General features: G+C 34.5%; 1 non-coding gene across 1 annotated transcript; it reads left to right on the top strand.

Moving 5' to 3' along the window:
• Positions 1–7,395: 7,395 nt before the first annotated feature.
• Positions 7,396–7,465, top strand: LOC116882081. The gene has a single exon (XR_004385546.1). It is a non-coding gene; the product is annotated as a small nucleolar RNA U2-30 (small nucleolar RNA).
• The last annotated feature ends 1,689 nt before the right edge of the window (positions 7,466–9,154 follow it).

The raw sequence follows: 9,154 nt of genomic DNA, 5'->3' as shown, positions 1-9,154 counted from the left end.
CAAATGCTGAGCAAATCTACACCCTGTCTGCCCTTAGGTTTCCTGTTTACACATGCAGCAAGCTGCCTCTCCATTCTGTGTGGGGCTTAGAAGCATTGGAAGGTAGATTAAAATTTCATCTCCAACATCATATTCTCCTTCTTTCAGAGAGAGTGTTATCCTTCTCTGCTTCCCTTATAGTAAGCAGCCTGCAGAGAAAAATCATTTTATTAATAAGGAAATTAATTTAGGAAGTATTAAATATATTTTGCCCTTAATATGTAGGTTTTCATGGATAGAAATGAAGATGTTAAAAATTCTAGCAAAAGAGAACATGATAAGTAAAAAAAAAAAAAAAGCAAACAGAAGATTGTCTACAAAGACACAGCTTTCATTCAAAAGCAAAATGCTTATTTTATGATTTGGTCCAAAAACCATTCTAGGATAAAGAACCAATTTATAATGAGGCAAAATAACCTTCATGCTAATTACTAACAGAGCTTTTTCCAGATAGCATTGTGCTCAGAGAGTATATTTACTAGGAGAAAAGTAATACTTTATCATATGCAAACTTGTGTTACCAAAGCATTTTTAATAGTGGGTTTTGTGATGAATAGAATAGAACCCATGTTGAAACATTTTGTTAGTGAAATAGTTTTGTTTTATTTTTTAATGTGGCCATAAATTAATATAACTAAGAAAGATTCTGGTGATGGTTTGGTAAATGCTCATTATTTACTAAATAATTATTCAACAAATATTTATTGAGTACTTGCTATATGCCAAGGACTATTGTAGGGCCAGATATCATGTAGAGAATAAAATACTGCAAGCAGGAGGCAGATAATAAGCAAGACAAATAAGTAAAATATATGTGAATAAATGATGTTTTCTAAGAAGGAATTCTAAAACAGAGAAAACCCTATGAAATGTGAAGTTAAACATTAAAATTTTAGATCAAGTGGCCAGTAAAATCTTATTAAAAAATGATTTTTGAATAAAAATATGAAGTGAGGTAGCTAACCATGTCAATGTAATAGGGAAAAATATTCCAAACTGTGAGTATACTAAGTGCAGAGGACTTCTTGGAAGTTTGTCTGATATGCGTGAGAAAGGACAAGAAAGCCAGAATTGCTAAAATCCTAAGAGGAAGAATTGAAGGATGAGAGGTTGTGTGGAGCCAGATCACATGGAAGGAGTTAAAAATGAAGCTTTTGAGTTTTACTCTGAATTAGAAAGCCACAGAAAAATTTGGTACAAAGGAGTGACCAAGTCTGAAGATAATTTAATAAGATCATTCAGACCACTGTGTTGATAAATAGTCTACAGGAGTACAAGATTGTCCAAAAGAGGCCAGCTGGGAAGCTGTTATAATAATCCAAGCAAGGGAAGATGGTGGCTTGGACTTACAAGATAGCAGTAGATATGATGAGAACAGTCAGATTCCAGATATATTTGAAGGTAGAAACAAACAGATTTCCCTGTGGACTTGGCAAAGAGGTTCAAGAGAACAGTAGTAGTCAGGCATGTCACCAAGTATTTTGGTTTGAGATGCTAGGAATAGAAAATTGTCACTTAGTGAGACAGCAGCAAAATACTAGAGGAGTTGGCTTGGGGGAATATATCAGGAGCTCAGTTGTAGATTAAGTTTTAGGAGCCTATTATACATATAGATGCAAAATTAAGGGGGGTATTTGGAGCTAAGGTAAGACACATGAGCCAGATATATAAATGTATGAGTCATCAGTACACTGGTAGAATTTATAGCCTAGAGACTGCATAAGCTTGAGAGGAGAAACCAGCAAAAGAAATTGAGTAGGAATGAACAAAAAGGTAGAAAGAAGGCTGGATGAGTCAAGTATGTTGGAAAGTAAGTGAAGACAGTACTTCAAAAGTAGAGCTATATCAGATAGAGACTGGAGATCTATGTGCCCAAGTTGTTAGGACGTTCTGGTTTGCTTCTCTTTCATGCTGTCTTTGAATTAGTGATGTCGAACTGTAGCTGTTTGTATCTAATGACCCACTGAACGAGTAAATGTATCTGAACATGAGCCTTGAAAATAGAGGGTGAAGGAGTTTGTTAACCAAGAAAATTAGCTAGGATGTTTTGGATTAAGCCATTCAATACTTCTGAACAAATACTAGGTTACTACTATTTTCAAGATGTCTGGAAGTCAGAAAGATGAAAAAGATGTACCAGAATCACTTGGGAACCCACGTTCTAATAGAATTTATTAGAGCTGACACACAAATAACATAAATACTAAATGTAATCAGTATGAATCTTAATCTACAAAACTCAAGTAGACAAGAACTGTAAATTTGCTTATTTTTCAATACCTTAACTTAATTTTTTATTTTGGTCTCCATTTGATCGGGTGATGAAAATAAAGTCTTAATCAACTCAAGCCATTTCCTTTATTCCAAGGGTTTGCCATAAATCTAGTATTGTAAATTATGTAAATGCTTTGGTATCAAGGGATGAAAGGGATGGTATTGGTCTTTACTCAGGAGCTCTTCCTGTCTGCACTCTCTGAGATGACCACATTCCCTTCCAATCCTCAGATGCTGATGAAGGCAGGTTGCCTCTGCATTTTCTCATGCTCCCTCCTTTAGCAATTCTCTGGGTCTGGCTCTCTTTCTATTTCACGAGCAGTTTCCAAAAAAGCACAGGAAGCCACCAAGTGCTCTCCCTTAAAGCTGAAATGTGAGAAATTCTGTGAGGCTGCTCCAGGTTCTCTGATCTTAGACATGCTACCCTAGGCTGACTTTTGTTTCCATGTGATTCTGAGAACAAGGTGGAACTCTGGATCATGGGACTTGTTTGGTTACTCACAGAGAAAGAGGAAATAGATCTTGCTCTGAGATCTTGGCTCTGTCTATGCCTCCCTATTTTTCAAGAAAGAGTAGAGAGACAGAATGCAGGGGCCCACCATACATAAACTTTCTTGCTTATCCTCTAATTAAAAAGAAGGGTGATAGTGAAGCTTTTAAATATTCTTCTTTAGTGTTTTCCCTGCAGGACTGAGGAATATCCCCAGTTATTGGGTATTATAAAGAGTTGCCATAATCCACTAGCAGAAATTATACTATAGGTGAGAAGAATTTAGTTAAAACTACCTCTAAAGTTGGTACTTTACCAACTTAACTTTTGCATTTCTTAGCTAATTTCCCTTTCACTAAAATAAAAGACTACAGTAGCTGAAAATTAAACTGGATTAAAGTAGCAAAAATAGTATACTTTGAAAATCCATTTTATTTATAGGAAAATGTTTTCTGAGAGGACACATTGATCTTTATTCTGTTTTACATGTCTAAAAATTATCCAATTCTGTGATTAAGGAATTTAAAAATTCTTTGATTCTAATTAATCAGAACACTTTTTTTCACTTAGTTCTGGAAACCCATAAAAAGTTATTAGCTGTCAGCAGCTTCAATGCCAGTTCATTAGAAGCCTTTACTTGGTGCCTGCTGATAGTTATTGTGAAGGCTGAAAGGTTAACAAGAATGGGCTGCTACCAACCTCCTTGCCAGGTGTTTTTCCCTGCAGTTAATGGACCTGAGCCAATTGAAATTATAACTCTAGAACTAGTCACAGACACTCTTAATCTTTGCAGAGAAACATTGATGGTTGGTGGGGGGGGGGGGGGGAGTCTGGAATTTTTATTTTGCTTTTCACCATCATCACATTTGGAACAATTAAAATAAAGTATAGTTAATCTTCTATTTGTAAATGAAGGCCTGACAAATCCAAAAAGAAAGAGACCTTTTAAAATAATATGCATTTATAACATGTTCCATTAAAATAATAATAGTCCCTTCAATGAAACAACATCTTATAAAACCTATCACACTTTTTTGGAGTCATGGTAGTTAAGGGCAACATAGGTATTAACATGTCTAAGTTTTTTTGTTGTTTTTTTTTTTAATTACTAGGTTTATAAATCTGAACAGTTGTAATGAAATAACAAGAATCAACCAGATGGAACTGAAGCCAGTCACTGTGGGAATCTGAGACATACATGCTGTTTGGGGGGACTGAATATGTACTTATCCAATCCAAAATAGAGCAGATGGCAAAGCAAACAGGTAAGCACTTGCTTTATCTTTCAGATATTGTGCTTCACTGAATATCTCTATTTATTTTGGGAACTTAAGAACATCTGTAAAAAATCAGATGAAAGACAAACAGAGGTGACTGAGAAAGACTTGAATGAGTGCACAATTTTAGAGTTTTCACACTGTCAGATGAAGAAAGAAAGAATCTCATCCTCTGCCAATCTTTAGGAATCATGGAGAATTTGAGGTAGCTGGATTTGAAGTTAAATACTTAGCTGAAGAAAATACAAGAGAAGAAAATGCTATTATTGCATGAAATCCAAAATTAAACAAGTGGGAACAAGAGAAGAATGGAACTGAACTGCATATAATAGAAGTGAAAATTGCTCATGCCCACCCTCACATCATTGTGTTCATCTGGTGCCAAGATCTTGGTTTCTAAATACCATTCTCCACATAAAGAAACCAGAGTTCCTTGAAGAAATGGCTGAGGCAAGGAAAATCACTGGTGAAACTAAATGTTCTTATAGTGTCAGAAAGCAAGAAACTACTCATGATTAATAGGGACATAACAAAAAAACCATAGTGAATAGCTTCAAAGATCCAATTGGCCAAATTTGGGACAAATGGAACATTTTTTTTTTAAGGAAATAAATTATAACATTGCATTAAAAAAAAAAAAAGAGTCAAGTGATGCCTGGATGGCTTAGTTCATTAAGCATCCAACTTTTGATCTCAGTTCAGATCTTGACCTTGGGGTCATGAGTTCAAGCCCTACATTGTGCTCCATGCAGGGCATGGAGCCTACTTAAAATTTAAAAGATTAAAAAAAAAAAATGTATAGGGAAAGGAGAGGAAAAAAAAACCCTCTAACAAAAGAAGGCTAGTTATTTTATATAGAAGAAATGATAAAATAAGAAAATCATCAGTTTGCAAACAACAGTATAAGAATTGATTTATGTAAGAATTACAAAATGATGCCAAAACCATGGGATGAGAGGATCCCTGAATTTTCAAAGTTTCACCTAACTTATTATGTATTGATTACAAAGGGGAATAAAGTTATTTATACAATGGTGAAAGCATCTTAACCAAGGGATTAGAGTAAGAATCACTAGTAATGGGCCAAATTAGCATTATGTATTTTCTAATAAGATGCAATGGAAAATACGCAATACCACCTATGGGTATGTGCAAAAAAAAAAAAAAAAAACTAATCTGAAACTAGTCATGAGAAAACAAGTTATGACTATAGAATATTTCACAAAACAATTGCCCTGGATTTGACAAACCTCTCAAGACTGTCAAAGAAAAAAAAAAGTAAAATAAAAACAGGGGAAAGAAAAGAAAAGAAAAGGCAAAGGAATGTCTATAGATTAAGGGAAACTAAGGAGACAAGACAACTAAATGTTAACTGAGATACTTCATTAGATGTAAACAAACAAACAAATAATGAAAGTCACATTCACACAGTTAAAAGAAATACACATGGCTGGGACAAATGGAGAAATTTGAATGAAATTGTGTATTAGATATTATAATTGTGCTAATATGCAATTTTCTAGACATGAAAGTGATATTGTGTTCATATAAAAAGAAGTCCTTGTTCTTATGAAATTATGTTGAAGTATTTAGAGCAAAATATCATTATGTTTGCAACTTAATTTCAACTATCTCAGCAAAAAAGGTATATATTTAAAATGCACATATTGATAGAAATTTAAGAGCAAATGTAACAAAATGATAAAAAAAATTAGAACTTCTAAGGAAAAGATATATGTGTAACCATTATGTTATTCTTTTCGCTATTTGTAAGATTTATTTTTTTTTTAATTTAGAAAAAATAATGCTCATCTTTAAGTGGCTTAATTCAGTTTCAAGGAAACACTTCACTGACATCCCAAATAGATATAAAGTCTCTTGGCTGCTATATCAATAGATCTTCTGCAACTTCCCACTGGTACATAATGCTACTTGGTCTTCATGGCCACTACCAATGGACAAAATAAAAACACAGTGTAAATAATATCAGATCAGAGAGTTTCGTTCACATTCAAGTTACAGCTGGCTTTCTTTGAGATCATGGCAGTAAATGACCAAAAATCCTCAGTAGGCACAAAAAAAACTATATAAAACTTCTTGGAATTGATGATGGTCAATTTGTTAAAACTGGTGGTAGATTTCCCCTAAAGGACACAATAATTTCTGAGTGAAATTAAAAAACAAACAAAAAGCTTGCTTGAACTGCTAAGCCTACTATCTACAAACTGACCCATCTTACCACTCTAAAGTTCCTGAAAAATAAGTTTTTTTGTTTGTTTGTTTTTAATATGGAGAATTCCTGAAGTTATTTGATGGCTTAGAAAATTATTTATTCATTCAATAAATACTGATTGAGCAGTTTTCTAGGTGCCATAAGGCAGATATAAGCAAATATATAATATGATGTCAGTGCTACAGAAAAAATAAAGAAAGCAGGGTCAAGAAGAAAAAAGACAGCAAGGAAATAAAAAATAATAAAGGATGATATTTTTGGTAGAGCGGTCAGAGAATGTCTACAGTGATGAAGAACTGAAAACACTGAATGTCCAAGAAATCATTACAGTCCAGTTTGGTCTTGCATAGCATATATGTGTAAGTTAGATTTAACGATGACAATAATGTTGGGGCTAGGACTTGGCAGACTTGAATACCAAGTTAAGTTGTTTAGCCTTTAGACAATGAGGAACAAATGAAGTGAAGTTATGTAATCAGTGTTGTACTCCTATTTTTTTGCCAAAGAATTTGACAATATACATTAAAGTTTTATAAATTCAATTTCTTTAAATCTCAAGGAGAAAGCAAGTTAATTTTCTTTACAGCCATATTTCTATTAATTACCCTAAGGAAAATGTATATATTTTAGTCAATTCTCAATTATCTGTACAACATGGGAGCACTGCCAAGGATTGCTCAAAATTTGTGTGAAAGCCACACTGTCAGATTGGGACCATGATCTGATTTCCTGAAGCAAGAAAAATTATATGAGGAGCAGTTTCATAAGGCTGTTCTGGACAGCAAGCAAATAGAGAAGCCTGACACTCTAAGGAGTTATCTTGCTTCCACGTGAATGCTTGTTTGGTTTCTACTCAATAAGCTTGTTGGGGAGGAAGTTTTCTCTATCCTTCAAAGTTCTTCTGGTTGGTCTAAGAGTTAAATTGACATAAAACAGGTTAATAGGAGAAAATCAATTTGATTTATTTATTTATTTTATTTTGCACGCATCCGCAAGGGGCAGTGTATAAGTGATGACTTGATGAATGAGCCTGGGGTGAGGGTGGAGAGGGTATGTGTGTATACGAAAGACTAATCAGTTCTGAGCAATGATGGAAAGGTTTTACTACTGACATTTACAACTATGAAGGTTTCTTCACTTGTTCTGAGCTCAAGAAAAAAAAATATATAAGTGTACGTATTCCATTATGTTGCTAAGAAAACTGAGATTAGGCTTATGAAATATTTAGAGAGACTAGCATTCAGCAATAACTCAGTAAATGTTAGTTATAACTATTATTTGTAATTATGATCATTAGAATAAAGAAGTCATACCTTTATTAAAAGTATTATTACTAGAAACTCAGAATAAAGTTTAAATATTTGAATTGTTCTGAAAAACAGAGATTCAATATGTATGTGTCTCACAGCAAGAAGGAGAAAGATGACATAGAACCATGTTACAAGTTACAATATAATATCATGTATTCATAGTTTCAAGATACAAAAAGGAGTGGTTACTAAACTGATGGGAACCAGAGGGACTTGAAATGCCTAATTACCCCCTCCTTGGGATTAGCATAAAGTCATTTTTCCTGATCATTAAAGGGTACAGGTTCATCCATAAGCATGGATCAAATGAATAATGAATAGATCCTTGAGATGACAGACACCTTGAGAAATAAGATTATTCAGATGTTCAGGCCAGGCTCCTGAGGCACAAAAGTCATTTTATAAAGTCATCATAGTTGTGCTAGCAATAAAAGCTCACACCTGGTTTTTAATTTTTTTTCTCCTTTAGTAGTTGCCATCAGTTATTGGAGGTGTTTTTTTCCCCTGTGTATTTGATATCCATGGGGCAAACGTTTTCATTCTGCTCAGTGAACTGTGCTAAAACACCTTTCTGAAACCTTTCATTATTACCTTTAAAGGGAAGTAAGCCTTTAAAACCTCTTTAAAGAGAACCTATGTGGGGGAAAAAATAATTCTCATCCTTCCACCCCCACATGACCATTATAGGCCCCCAGCTAAGTATATACTATCATCTCATAGTTAACAAAGACAGTGCCTTATGCTTGCCTTTTTCTCCCTTCCATAAGGATGCTGGTTCTGGAATTTTCTAATACTCTGAAGGCATTTTAACTCTATTACTTAATTGTGAAGAAATACTGACCTTGGGGCACCTGGGTGGCTCAGTCAGTTAAGCACCTGCCTTCGGCTCAGGTCCTGATCTCAAGGGACTGGGATCGAGTCCTGCATTGAGCTCCCTGCCTGGCGTGGGGGTGGGGTCTACTTCTCCCTCTCCCTCTGCTACTCCCTCAGCTTGTGCTCACTCTCTCTGTCAAATAAATAAGTTAAATCTTATAAAAATAAAAACAAATACTGACCTTAAGGTATTGTGGTTTTTGTTTTTGTTTTTGTTTTTCTATTGTCTTACTTGTATTAAAAAGAGCTTAAATAGAGAATATATGGCACTGTAGTTAGAGGGGTAGAATATATTGCTTCTAAGGAACTGCCTCAGTTTAACTGTCTTTTCCAGGCTCACACTCTTTCAGATCATCAGGCAAAATAGATTCTCTATGCCAGACATCCCTGATGTTACATATACTTCCTTTCCTTCTGAAACTGCCTGGGACTTTATCCTGACATTTTTAACAGATAAATGAGGAAAAACCCAAGTGTATTTTTCCAACACCTGCCTGGAGAGTATATTCTGTTCTCATTCTAGAATTATCACATGTTATGATGCGAGGTTAGACAACACTCCCCTAAATATAGATGGCAAATGGTAATCTGTTTTAGTGGTTGGGAGTAAATTATTTAGATTTAGATATGAACCCCCGTCCCAGAATTTTGTCTAAAC

This window comes from Lontra canadensis, unplaced genomic scaffold (genome assembly GCF_010015895.1).
Source record: "Lontra canadensis isolate GAN:19392208 unplaced genomic scaffold, GSC_riverotter_1.0 scaffold80, whole genome shotgun sequence".
Taxonomy (NCBI): Eukaryota; Metazoa; Chordata; class Mammalia; order Carnivora; family Mustelidae; genus Lontra; species Lontra canadensis.
Note: the sequence above shows the minus strand (reverse complement) of the source record. Positions and strands in the feature narration are given on the sequence as shown.